Here is a 14,490-nt window from a genome sequence, read left to right as displayed (position 1 = left end):
TTAGTACCATATTCTTCCCCCGTCTTCACATCTGAGAACAATGTGAGACACTTATCTTGTCTCTTTTCCATCAATTTGTTTGTTTTTATCCTTCTGGTAGTTCTTAGCCAGATATAAGTATCTTTTTTTCCCTCAGTTAAGACAGTGATGTGGGACAGTGGTCTTTAAAAGGAGGTCCTCGAATGAAAACTAAACCAAAGAACCATCAAAAAAAAACCCCATCCAGACTTATCTTTAATAAGGACCTGCCATCCAGAATGTGCCAATGGTTTAGATGCTTCTCTGCATAAGGATTACCGAAATGACCCAAAAAACTGTCTCTTCCAATCCCAGTAAGTTGAATTTACTCATTTTGAAATTTACAAATCTAAATGCGAGAAAATGATAATGAAATGGAAAAAAAATGTTTTTCTCTCTCTCCTTCTCTCTCTCTTTCTATATATATATGGCTGAATCCTTTCTTTTGCCAATTTAGTGACTTTTTATGACAATTTATCAAATCTACTGTGCAGTCAATTGGATTGAGTCATTGAAATCACCTAAGACACTGCACCCACTATGTTTTTATAGCAACGTTTAAAGAAATCCGATATATAAAACATGTCTTAGAATAGAGCGGGTGATTGATTGTCTATTGGTATGATTTGAGAGGGACCGAAAAGCACACCGACCTCAGTATCCTTCCCCTCAGGCCTAGTCACTTTCATATTGCTTATTCATAAACATGTAACCCTTACAACAAGAAAAGAAAACTACAGACTAAAATTCTTCATGGATAAATGCAAAAGTCCTCAAAAACATTAACAAATCAGATCCGGCAATATACATAAAGGATAACATGTAACGATGAAGGGGGGGTTCATTCAAAGAATACAGGTTAGTTTAACATTTGAAATCAATCAATGTAATCCACCATATTAACAAAATAAAGGAGAAACACAATGTGATAATCTTAGTAGATGAAGAAAAAGCAATTAGCAAAATTCAACATCCATTTATGATAAAAAAAATTCCCAGAAAACTGGGAATAGAAGGAAATTTCATCAATGTGACGAAAGGCGTCTATGAAAAACCTACAGCTGATATCAAATTAGCTGAACAGTGAACACTGTCCCACTAAGATTGGGAACAAAGCAAGGATGTTTGCTCTTGCCACTTCTAGTCACTGTTGTACCAGAGGTCCTAACCAGTGCTAAAAGGCAAGAAGAAGAAAGAAAAGACACAAACACGGGAAAAGAAGAAGTAAAACATTCTCTATTTGTAAACAACATGATTGTTTATGTAGAAAGTCCTAAGGAATTGAAACAAACAAAAAACTACTAGAACTAAAACATAAGTTTAGCAGGGTCTCAAGATACAAGGTCAACATATAAAAATCAATTGTGTTTTTTGTGTGTGTTTGTGTGAGGAAGATTAGCCCTGAGCTAACATCCGATGCCAATCCTCCTCTTTTTGCTAAGGAAGACTGGCCCTGGGCTGACATCCATGCCCACCTTCCTCTACTTTATATGGGACAACGCCATAGCATGGCTTGACAAGTGGTGCAGTGGTGTGTGCCTGGGATCTGAAACTGCAAACCCCCGGCCGCTGAAGTGAAGCACATGCACTTAACCGCTATGACACCCGGCCAGCCCCTCAATTGTGTTTTTATATACTGGCAGTGAATAATTGTGAAAAATTTTTAAATCTATTTACAATAGTGTCAAAAATAAGTAAAATATTCAAGAATAAATTTAATAAAAGATATGCAAAATATCTATGTTGAAAACTGTAAAACATGACTGAGAGAAATTAAAGAAGACCTAAACAAATGGAAAGATATATCATGTTCATGGAGCAGAAACTCAATACTGACAAGATGTCATGTCTTCCCATATTGATTTATAGAGCCAATGCATCTCAATGATAATACCAGCAGGCTATCTTTTAAAAATAGAAATTGACAAGTTCATTCTAAAATTTATACGGAAATGCAAGGGATCTAGAATGCCAAAACAATCTTAGAAAAGAAGAACAAATCTGGAAGACTTATAATACCTGACTTCAAGACTTATAAATCTGCACTAATCATACCCAAGGATAGACAAAGAGATCAATGGAATAGACCAATGAAACAGAGTCCAAAAATAGAAATATACTTATATAGTTAGTTGATTTTAAACAAAGATGTCAAATAAATTCAATGGAAAAAGAACAGTTTGTTCAACAAATCGTGCTGAAACAACTGAATAGCCGTATAGAAAAAAAAAGATGAACTTTGAACCCTACCTTGTTCCATACACAAAAATTAACTTGAGGTATATTATAAACCAAAATATGAGCTAAAATAATGATATCTTTAGTAGAAAACACAGGATAATATCTTCATGACCTAGAAGTAAGCAGGTAGACAGGACACAGAAAGCAATAACAATTAAAGAAAAATATTGGTAACTAACACTTAATCAAATGGAAACAATTATGCTCATCAAAGATGTTGCTGGGAAAGTGAAAAGGCAAATGACAGACTGGGGCATGTTTACAAAAGACTTACATCTAGAATACATACAATGGAATACAAAAAGTGTCAAACAGCCCAATTTTGTAAATGGGCAAAAGACTAAAGCAGACATTTCACAAATAAAAATATATGGGCCAATAAACACAAGAAAAAGTGCCCAACATCATTAGTTATCAGGGAACTGCAAATTAAAACCACAATTACATAATACTACATACCCACTAGAATGGCTGAAATTAAAGAGATTGACAACACCAGATATGGGGCAGAGGTAGAGTAACTGGTGCTCTCACACATTGCTGGTGACAATGGACAACGGTACAACCACGCTGGAGAAGTTTTGTGTATATGTATATGTCATACATATACATACATATACACACACTTACATACTTATATTGTAGCACACAGAATTTTTCTTTTTGTTTTTCCTGATGGATAATATTGTTGGAAAATTTACTACTAACAACCATTGTAAAAGGCAACTTCTTGATACCTGTACATTTTTCTGAAGGCCCTGATCTCCGTCTGCCTTCCATTGGTTTATTTATTAGATTCCTCCACTACATAGTCTCCCTTCCAGCTTGGGATATAACACTACCCTTGAGCATCACTGCATTTTGTTGACCTCCTCACCAGCTAAGAAGCTTACATTGAACTTCACTTTCTGTTGTTTCTATTACAGAATCAGTAGGTAATTTTTCACATACATCCTGCCCTACCAACTTACTGCACTTTGATGTGTGTGGGATGTTGAGAAAGGCAGTCATGCACAGCTTGCTCAACCCTTGCATGGCTACATAAGAGTGTTCCTCAGGCCTGGAACATTTTCTCGCACGGAGATAAGGAGCGCTCGCAGCCTTGTTTGGGAAAATCTTTCCCCATTCTGGGCTTGATGTGTACTCCTTTGTTCTGCTTAAGTGTGTCCATTATATGGCACTGGGCCAACCCCACTGCTCTATCTGTTCCTGATGAGAGGAAATGGGGTCCCTTGCCTGCAGCACAAGAGGAGTGCATGAGGATCATCTCCCTGCATCAGCCGTGGGATAAGACCTGCTGGCCATGGGGGACCGATGTGCAATGTGGCACCTGATCTCACTGCGTCTCTTCTCTGTGTGAATAAAGCCTTGTTCTATCCAGTGCCTGGGTGAGTCCTGTCTTTCTTGGCGACCACAACACCTACAAACCATGCAGTGAGCTGGCACTCAGGGCTGCTGCTCTGGGTGGCAGGCATTGTTATGCTCTTTCCTATCCTCCACCAGGTGGGACACCTCCCCTGGTGGCAGTAACCGGTGTCACTTGCTTAACAGAAGAGGATGTTGAGAGTGTGGGGGATATGCGCTCCCTCTATATCACTTGAGAAACACCATCTTAAGAACACGTTTACTTTTAATCTCTCACCATTTCTAACCCGCAACAGATGCTCAATACATGTTTGTTGAACTGAATTGATCTGTAATAAACACTACCCCAAAGATCCTGTTGTGTAACCCTGAAGAGCAACAGCTGCATTCCTAGAGTGGTTTCTGTGACTCCTTCTCTAGGGACAGAGGAGGTTGCTCCCTCACCGTGGCCCTGTGGCCCCAAGGACAAAGGTGGCTTACCCGAGGCAGCCAGCCCACAGCCTCACCACTACTGCTGCTCCTGGAGTTGGAGCCATTGACCTAAAGAGGACGAGAGCTGAGGTCTCCAAACCCCTCACCTCCACTGCATGTCCTGTGACAAACAGGATTTTTGTTTGATTCTAGCCATGTTCTGATCTCATAGCACATCCACAAATTTTGCCAGGTGAGGCATCTGTAGATAAGATAATAATGAAATCAATCAATGACCTGCTTTGCAGCACAATCCTTACTTCCTTGTCCAGTAGACTAAAATGAGAGGGACTGAAACACCAGGGGACAGAGTGGAGCCAACATTTATTGACAGTTCCAGACTGTCCTGTACATGGAATGCAAACAGAGAGGGAACACGCATGCCTTCCCCTTCTTAACTCTTTAGGTTTCGTTATGTGCATACCACTATGTTTATGCCCATACATCCCTCATTTTCTAACTCAAATCTGCCTTCCTTCTTCCTACCACAGATGCATGACTTACTTGCTAGAACAAATCACGGAGTCCCTATATAAATACATTGCTAGAAGTTTCCACAGGAAGACAAAAAACGCTGTTTTTCCTGCTTGGTGCAGACGTCAGTCAGCACCCAATCACTCAGAGAATGTGATGGAAATTGCATATACAGAAAAGTATGCTGTTAGTGTATTAGCTGGGGTGACCTATTCTTTTAGGCTATTCAGAGAAATAACTGTCATTTGCAGTGGTTTCAGTCAACTGCTCTCTCTATCATTTTTTGTAATTATGTACAGCCATTTTCTTGAGGGTGGCAAAACATGCAGAAATTCAGGCTTTTCTTTCTTTCTTTTTTTTCCCCCATAGAACAACTCCATTTCTGTAGCCATCAGAACGTTAATGGTCTTTGGGCAGAATGAGTCATTGAGGCAGCAGCATCAACATGGAACATGCGGGCAGCCAAGCAGAAAGACAGGCACAGATGACATATGCAATCATCTCCGTGAATGGAGGAAGGATGAGTGACAGAGCTGTTAGCTGAATGTCCTATCTGTCCATCACCTGATGCCAAAATGCCCCCTTGGATGTCTGGGCACAAAACCCCCTTGTTTTTTCACCAGCGAACAGAGGCCCTAAGGACTCGAAAGCTTATGTATTTTGACATGTCAGAGGAGAAAGTGATAAAATAAAATCTTCCTGCCACGCAGGGTGAAGGGAATTTAAATACGTAATTGTTTGTAGCCATTGCTGTGTTCTAACACCACCCTGTTATCTACTGCTCTTAGAAATGACTTCATTTAGCCAAACTCTTCCCCTCCCGCCCCTGCCACAGGCATTTTCAAAGCAGGAGCCACATGGCTCTGCTTCATTAGCGTCTTCGTTTGTGTACCAGCATCATTGATGATATCAGTTAGAGCTCTGGGAGTTTGGCTTGTTCATACATTAACCATCATTAGGAATAAACAGCAGACAGCTTCTCTCAGGAGCAAAGCCCAGTCCCTGTGCAGACAGTTAGAGTCTAAGAAATGGAGCTCCTTCCAGGTGTTGTTTATGCCTGATACTTAAGCCTTTTCTTACACCAGCTCTGGTGTATTCTCCCAAGTTGACAACTAATCCCCTGTACCTATAGAGAAAGAGTTGTTGTTGTTGTTTATAAGATTCATAAACAGTACCCTTGTCCCTGCCAGTACCCAGGATGTCCCAGAGTTTTCATTTTTCATGCTTTTTAGCTGTCTCAGGTTGCCCTTATGTCATGGACAATCTTATCTGTGGCATCCTGAGACTCAGTGAAGTCTTGGTTCTCAACATTTTAATGTATACAGCTAAACTTAAAAATAAAAGATTGTACACATTAAAAAATGATCTGTTGTAGATCTGCTATCTAATAAATGATGGATTTTGACCATGAAAATCAAACCACTCTATGGCTAACATTTGAGGGATGTGATTAAGAACAATTCCAATTGCTGTTCAAGTGAATTGCAATTCTAAATAGCAATTTCAAGTGAATTTCCTGGTTTAATTTATCTGCGCACTGAAAGACCAACTTCTCAGGAGCTGCAGACTGTGGATAAGGCATCACTGAATCAATCATTTTCCCTGTCACCTAAAGGTCATAGTGCCAAGCAATCCATCTATTATTGAATTGTCAATCCTTTTTACCAACCAAGTCATATTTGCTTTGCGTTTGATCAATTTCTTAGGCCAAGGCCATTGGTAAAACAAGTATAACTCTAAAACAGTAGATTCCATGAAAAATACACACAGACATTTCCAAAAATCTCACTTCCTGTCTTTCCAGTTTATCTTTGATTGTCTGTATATGGTGGCGGCACACTACCTGTGATCTGAATTCTCCTATGAATAAGTAACCGAAAGGATTAGGCATGTTTTTCTAGTCTGATGCCTCAGGTACCATAGTAATGAAAGGCACAAACCTTCCTTCTACCAACAGACAACATCTGCTCAAACTCTTCCTTGCACGTCATCCAAGCAGAGGATCACTGCACTGTGGCTGACAGCCTGCAAGCCAAACTTGAAAGAAGTCCTTAAAGAGCACCTTCCCAGCTCCAGGGAAAAGCCCAGAACAGTGCAGAACTCCCTCTGCAATTTCTCAGTCGCTGGAGTAGCTCTCCTCCCCACGGAGAAGCCAGTGGTTGGGGACAAGTGATGTTTGTTCTCTGCTACAATGTCACAGCCTTAACCTGTGTGGGTGTGATATCTGCCACAAGTTTGCAGGTTTGTTCTTGCAAGGCTGGGTTTTCTGAGGTTATCCGATTTATCCTAGATTTGATGACTACAAATCAGTGAAGCTACCAGCAGGCAAAGAGTGGGCTAGACTAGGAGTTAGCAAACTTTTTCTGTAAAGGGCTGTATAGTAAATATTTTCAGCTTTGTGGGACATATGGTTTCTGTCACAACTGTGCAAAAGTGGCTATAGACAGTGAATGAGTGTGTCTATGTTGCAATTATTTATACTTACAAAAGTAGGCCATGGGCTGGATTTGGCTCATGGACATACTGTGCCAACCTCTGCTCTACAGGAGTTGTCTCTAATTTTTTCCATTGTGTATGCTATCAGTTTAAACAAAACCAAATACACACACACTCAATGCCAAACACTTTTAAATACATACCCCCAATATATGTTTATGTATAAATTATATACAAGGACAAATGTGCTAATATATTGTGTACATTATAAAACATACACAAAAATAGAACTTAAAGAAAATGAGATATAGATGCAATAATGCTTTCAAGTATAATTTTAACTGTGATGACTTCATACTATCATTACCTAAGATCTAAAAGTGCAATAAATACTGAAGACCCCAAGTTTCACACTTGGTAGGTCTGGGGTGGAGCCTGAGAATTTGCATTTCTAACATGTTCCTAGCTGCTGCTGCTGCTGGTCCAGGGAACCCACTTTGAGTACCACTGCTCTGGATAACTATCTGGTCCGGCTCTTTCCAGGAAGCAGAAACTGGCTTTCTGTTGTACATGTGGTTTTCTATTCCACATGATTTTGCTATTACCCGGAAGTCTTGATGTCACATCCAACTCCATATCCTTAGGCAGACCACTTAGGGCTGATTCCTGCTTTCAGCCCTTATCTAATGCCAGTTCTGGCTCAGTCCTTGCTCAGCAACTACCCACCACCAAATGCACCCTCAGTAATTCTTGGCTGTCCTGGAACAGAGGCTGCCATTAATTAATAGAGGAATTATACAAGGTTGTACCCTTTTCCTTCTTTTTACTCTATATTTCTCTGACCAATTTCATATAGTCACTCCCATGTTTCACCTGTCACCTCAACGTGATGATGATTCTTCAGCTATACATCTATAGCTCTCACCTTTCTCCTGATGTTCGGACATGCACATTTTTTTGTGTGTGTGTGAGGAACATCAGCCCTGTGCTAACATCTGCCAATCCTCCTCCTTTTTTTGCTGTAGAAGACTGGCCCTGGGCTAACATCTGTGCCCATCTTCCTCCACTTTATATGGGACATTGCCACAGCATGGCTTGCCAAGCGGTGCATCAGGCATGCCTGGGATCCGAACTGGTGAACCCCGGGCCGCTGCAGCGGAGCGCGCGCACTTAACCGCTTGCGCCACCAGGCCAGCACCCAGACATGCACATTTTGACTGCCCATTGGACAGTCTACCTTAGTGGGCCATAGGCATCTGAAACTCGCTGTTATGGGTTGAATTGAGTTCCCCAAAAAGATATGGTGAAGTCCTAACCCCTACTATGTGTGAATGTGACCTTATTTGGAGATAGGGTCATTGTAATGTAACTAGTTAAGATGAGGTCATATTGGAGTAGGGTGGGCCCTTAATACAGTGGGCTGATGTCCTTATAAGAGGAGAAGAGACACAGACACACAGGGAGAAGACAGCCTTGTGATGATGAAGGCGATGATTGGAGTGATGAAGCTACAAGCAGAGGTATGCCAAGATTGCTAGCAAACACCAGAAGCTAGAAGAGGCAGGAAGGATTCTCCCCTACAGGTGTCAGAGAGAGCATGGCTCTGCTGACATTTTGATTTCAGACTTTTAGCCTTCAGAACATAGACAGTATATTCTAGCCTCCTCTCATAGACAGTAAATTTCTGTTATTTTAAGCCACCTAGTTTGTGATACTTTGTTACAGCAGCCCAAAGAAACTAATACACTCATCAAGTCCAAAACCGAACTGAATATCCCCTTCCCTCACCAATAGCCTGAACTGGCTTCTTCTCCTAAGTTGTTTTTTCAAATACTAGCATTACAATCTAAAGTCTTCTCAATCATATAAGCTGGAAACTTGGATTTATTTTATACTCTTCTTCACCATTCACGTCCTACAAGCCTACAAATTGTGTTAACTCTATCCCTTATCCAACTTTCCCTTTAACATCTTGGCCATTGCAACAACTTCAAAAGCAATTCTTTTTTTTATCTTCACCTTTTTTGTATTTCCAATTAATTCTTAATATCTGTTACAATGATCTATCATATTAAAGTACTTATAATAATAAGAGCTGCCCTTTATCGAAAGCTTACTTTGTGCTTGGAAATGGGCTAAGTTCTTTCACATGTGTTTGATCTTTGACCTTACCACTTTAGGTGGTAACTACTATTATCTTTAGTTATGGATCAAAAAACTGCTGCCCAAGTTTAGGAAGCTGTCAAGTGTCAGAGTTGGAATTTGAAGTCTTGCCCAGTCTGCTACATTCCTTGTAGTACATCATGGCACCCCCTTAAAATGTAAAATACTGGAATGGCACTCAGGCCACCCTAAGCTATGTCTCCAGTCTTGTTTCCCTATCCATTCCTCTACAACCCTCTGCTCCAGGCACACCAGGCTACTCCTCATTCCGTGAACATGTGGGTTCACTTTTCTGCCCTTATGGCTTTAGTTATGCAATCTTCTCAATCTAAAAAAATGCAACAAATTTTCACTGTCTAAAACCTCAATGCCAAGCTTACCAATGGCTTCTTTCACTATTACTCTAAGTCAGAATTACTTATTCCCTCCTTTGGGTTACCTACTTAGAATTTAGGCCATTCCACTTTGCTTTATAGCTAGCCATTTACATGTCTGTTTCTCCCATAGTCTCACTGGCCTCTTAATTCAAGGACTATGTCATTTAATTTTGTTGTTTATTTTCTTCCCATCTTTTATAACAGTGACTCAATAAATGTTTGTTGATTTGAATTGCTAATAACAGCAATAGTAATCTGAATAACAATGTTAGCAAGCCTTTGCTAGGCATTAATACTCAACAGTTTCAGTAATATTTGAAAAATAAAGATTTTTATTAAAACATTGTATCAGTTTTTATCTTCCCACAACTGAAAAGAAATTTCTTAATCTATTTACCTATTTTGATGTAATATGGGAAGCTTCATTTGAAATACTTATCCATTTCTATTTAATTTGATGTTGTGGGATAGATTAATTTATTGTGTGGGAACATCAAAATCTGTCCATTATCCTGTAGAAATAAAATGCTCCCAAAGTGGGGGAGGGGGTAAACTACTTAGTTTCCTATTCTCCAGAAGATATTTCCTTTGTTCCTGGATGTTGAAGCAGGCCTGCTCTGTTAGTGATTTTAGGTTATGTCCCAGCTAGTCTGGACCTAACCTAGGACTCAGTTACATTTCATGATAGGGGATCAAACTGAGTTGGAAACAGTGTGAGTGGCTCACTGCCCTCACTGTTCTAGCAGCTTAAACCCAGGCTTCATTTATTTTGGAGTCTCTGAGAAGTGACATAAGATCAAATTCCACATTTCTGGGCAAGCGGAAGGAACCCAAAGAAGAAAGCAGAGAAGAAACTAAATGAGCCCCAAGGGAAATCAAGCCAGAGTGAACATTCTGGCAGAGTGGCAGAATAACTTTCTGCTTAAATGAGAAACTAGCTGGAAGTCAGTCACGTGCGAATGATTAACCAAAATGGTTATAAATGTGAGTGCCTTCACAGGGAACAGACTGAAGAAAATGATTAGGAAATAATTAAAACAGTATATCCCACAAAGCAGAGAAATGTGATAAAAATAAAGTGATCACTCTTCTCTCTTGGGCTTTTTTCTTTTTTCCAAGCTGGAAAAATATCCCCATTTCTGCCCATACTTTGAAATATCTAGAACATTGAATTTATTGACAGAAAGTGTACTTACCATCTAATCAGAGAAATCTTAACAGGAAAAGAGTGCTGTACACCTCAGAGGTACCCTAGAGACTCAACTGTTCATAACTCTGCATGAATGGGGGGAAAGTGCCATATTCTCATTAAAGAGCAACACAGTTGGTTAAAGAATGAACAAAAAGCAGCATTTCTTCATTAGTGTCATTGCAGGAAGCTGATGCTGTGAAAGCTGGAGGCCATCAAATGGGATATTGCAGCAATAAAACAGAAGGAAAAAATGAAATGCTCCATTCCCTTGTCAATCTCATATGCTTGTCTCTTTCTTTTTAATATACTAGGCACTACCCTGGTAAGCTAATGTCTATTCGCAGTTTCGTTTTGTGCTTGGTAATTGTGCTATGGGCACTTATTCATTTGACAGAATTTGCTTTAAGTGAAGGGAACTGGCAGGTTGGAAGGAAAAACCCGTTGTTGCCAAATCACCAATTAAGGAAACTGCCAGAGGGAAAACTGGTCCTCAGACTGGTATTAGTAAAAATGATATAATGATGCTGCACTTCAAAAGACATTTTGAAGAGACACTTAATGAAGGACTAAGAGAGGTGGATTACAGGGTGTCTAATATATACACCTGCCAAATTTAGACCACATAGATACAATGGAGTACAGTCATTTTTGCAAAATTTTGGACATCTAAACAACAGATATATTCAATTGTGATGCAGTTGACAGGAAGGCTGATTCTCCCCCTGTAAGTGGAGAAAGTCGGCCTCCTAATCAAGTCTGTTCAAAACTCCTTACCGTGAAGGGATGTCACCTTGGTAGGCAGTAGGGATATGAAGATGAAGAAACCGTAGTCCAGGCCCACCCTCTTGGGTCTCAGAACCTAGCAAAGGAACAGGCAGGTGCACAGGCTAATTGCATGTAGCACAAAAGGATGAAACAGAATATTCCTCTACTTTTCCCATTGAGTCACCCCTCAGTTGCCTATCAGTATCCGGGTGACCTTTCTTTCTCTAGTCTCCCTTACTCTTCTTCCTTATAGTATCCTTAATGTTGTTCAATTTCTCTAATTCCCCCAAGACCCAGCTCCATCTGGAGGGCCAGCATCAAATCCTGCATGTCTTGGAATTGCTGAAGAGGTTTTAGTTCCTTCAGATTCATAAATAAATTACCTTTTTTTCTCTTGCTAATATGATTGCTTCTCAAGGGTTAATTTCAGTGAATTATTATATTAACCACCTCCTTGTCTTTTTACTCTGTTTTACCAAAGACCTCCCTCCCAAGAAAGTGTAAAGGAGAAAAGTTGAAACAAGAAAGCCCCATCTTGCCACAGATAACACGCACCAAAATAGTGGTGTGAACAAAGTCCTGTGAAATTACTAAGAACTTAGAGATGGCATCATGAGAGACCTCATGGAAATAAAAAAATACAAGACAACTTATAGTTGCATGTGTGATATAAATGCACTGAAATTTTTGGAACTGAAATTTATTTTCCTGTTTCTCTGCTAAACAAGACTAGGACTAGACAAGAGTAATTTAGCTACTTGTTCCAGGAAAGACTTGTTTCTGGAAGTTAGCACTGTGAACCAACTAAAATAGCTCACTTATCAAGACTAACAACTTGCTTGTCAATACTCTATAATCCTCGCTTTGGGTAGTCATCAACCCAAAGCTCTCATGTCAAAACTCTGCTCAATCCTAACTAGTTGTCTACCTTGCAAGACCTGCCTTAAATCACCCAGCCCTGGCCCTAATATACTAAAAATTTATTTCCCTGATTTCCCCCTCTGAGATACTACTGAGACTGTCAAGGTGGTATTCTCCTTTATCCCAGTGAGTCTAATAAACTTAGCTTTACTTGATCAAAGTTTTTTATGGTGGTCTTTTTGGAAATTGACAGAACCATTTAATAATTTTCCATAAAGACAGATGTCCGGGCTACTTGGTTATTTCTGTAGCCATACAGTCTGTGCATAAATACTTTCTTTATCTCAATGCATCTGAGGATGGCGCCCAGAAATAAAGCAATAGCTATGACTGAACGGTCACGCATCTCAAACACTATTTACAGCATTGGATTAAAGGAAAGCATTCATCTGAGCAGAGACCTGTGGGAGTGGCACTGATGACGGGATGGACTGGAGTTAGATTTGGATATAGCTTCGAGTAGGGTCTTGTAACCTCATCTCATTCCCTGGGCTCTGTTACCCAATGTTCCTCCTGGAAAAGGAGTTTAAATCATGTCAGTGCCTAGGGATCAGATACACTGAATTGTCTAACTTACAGAGGAGTAGGACATAAAAATTCATTGTAAGATGAGAGAACATATGGAATGAGCATCCATACCTAGAGTCAACATATATATATACGGGTATACGTACATTACGGGAAGTGTGTGTAACTAAGAAAGCCGTCTCACTGGACTCAGCAACACCTCGGGGCCCAAGCAACCCTGCTGTGGTTGTCCCCTCGGGGTACAACCCGTCTCACTGGACACAGCAGCCCTCCGGGCCCAAGCAACCCTGCTGTGGTTGTCCCCCAAGTGAGTGAAACAGATGGAGGAAGTGTTTCTCTGGTCCAACTCTTGGCAGATCAGGGGGCTTGAGACACAGAAGACTTGGAGCAATGGGGGCTGAGTATCTTTACCTTGGCAGGGCAGAGGCCCACAGAGGGGGTGCACGTCAGAGCAACAGAGGCAGAGAGGGTGGCCCTGAAACATGAGCATATGTAAGACACCCTCACCCCCCTAAGAGACTCCCGGAAGGGCTTTGGGGCTGGAATTTTACAAAGAACCAGACTTGCTTTTATGAGTCATTAAGGCCAAGAATTAACAAGGTTTAGTTCTGAATCTTAAGGAATCCTGAGCTTGAGTCCACAGGCTGGTGACACTTGGAGAGATCTGAGGCACATTACACAAAATCACTGATCTCCTGTAGGAGTCCTTGTGGGAGGGAGGGGATTGGGGTAGGTGGTGGCTGTGCATGCCAATGCAGGAGGTGACCAAACATAATTGCTTCAATCTGGGTCTCTTTTGCCCATTGAATTCTTACTCTCCATAGACTGATCATACTGGGGAAGCAAGCAGTCAAGAGCATAAGGAATTCTAGAATAACAGAAGCCAGTGGGAACTGGAATGGTCACAGAAAAACATTTGTGGCAGAGGTAGATAACCTGAGAGGGCAGAAAAGACAGTGTTATCACCATTTCTGTCTGATTCTGTGTGTCTGCACACATCTGCTCTCCATAGGCTGGCATCCCAGCAGGCAGAGCACTGATCACCTCAGACAATTTGTCCTTGGGAGTAGGGAGGAAGGCAGAGGAGTTGGCCACAGTCCTGTCACTGTCTAGCACTTACCCCTGTTGGCTCCATATGTTGATGTTAATTATATATCCTAGCTTTTCCAGGGCAGTGCTAATTTCAAATAATCTGCCCCACTGTCCTGGGAGAATGGTAGGGACAAAGAAAAGAACTGAGGAGCCAAATTACCAATGTTGTTTCTCCAATGCGATGCCTTGACTAGCTGTGTGCCTTTGAATGAGTCCATTTATCTCTCTTCATGTTTCCTCCTCTGCAGGAAGAGGAACTAGTATCCACCTTATGGAAGTGTGACACACACTGCTGGCTTTCATTCTTCCCTTCTTCCATAGTAATGGAAAGGTAGCAAGGCACTGGGCTGACCAGCTATACTACCTTTCACCACCTTCTGCACAGCAGATGTGACTAAGTTCTTTCCAATGAAGTGTTACAACAGTGATGTGTCCCATTCCCAGCCT

This window comes from Diceros bicornis, chromosome 7, assembly GCF_020826845.1.
Source record: "Diceros bicornis minor isolate mBicDic1 chromosome 7, mDicBic1.mat.cur, whole genome shotgun sequence".
NCBI lineage: Eukaryota > Metazoa > Chordata > Mammalia > Perissodactyla > Rhinocerotidae > Diceros > Diceros bicornis.
Note: the sequence above shows the minus strand (reverse complement) of the source record.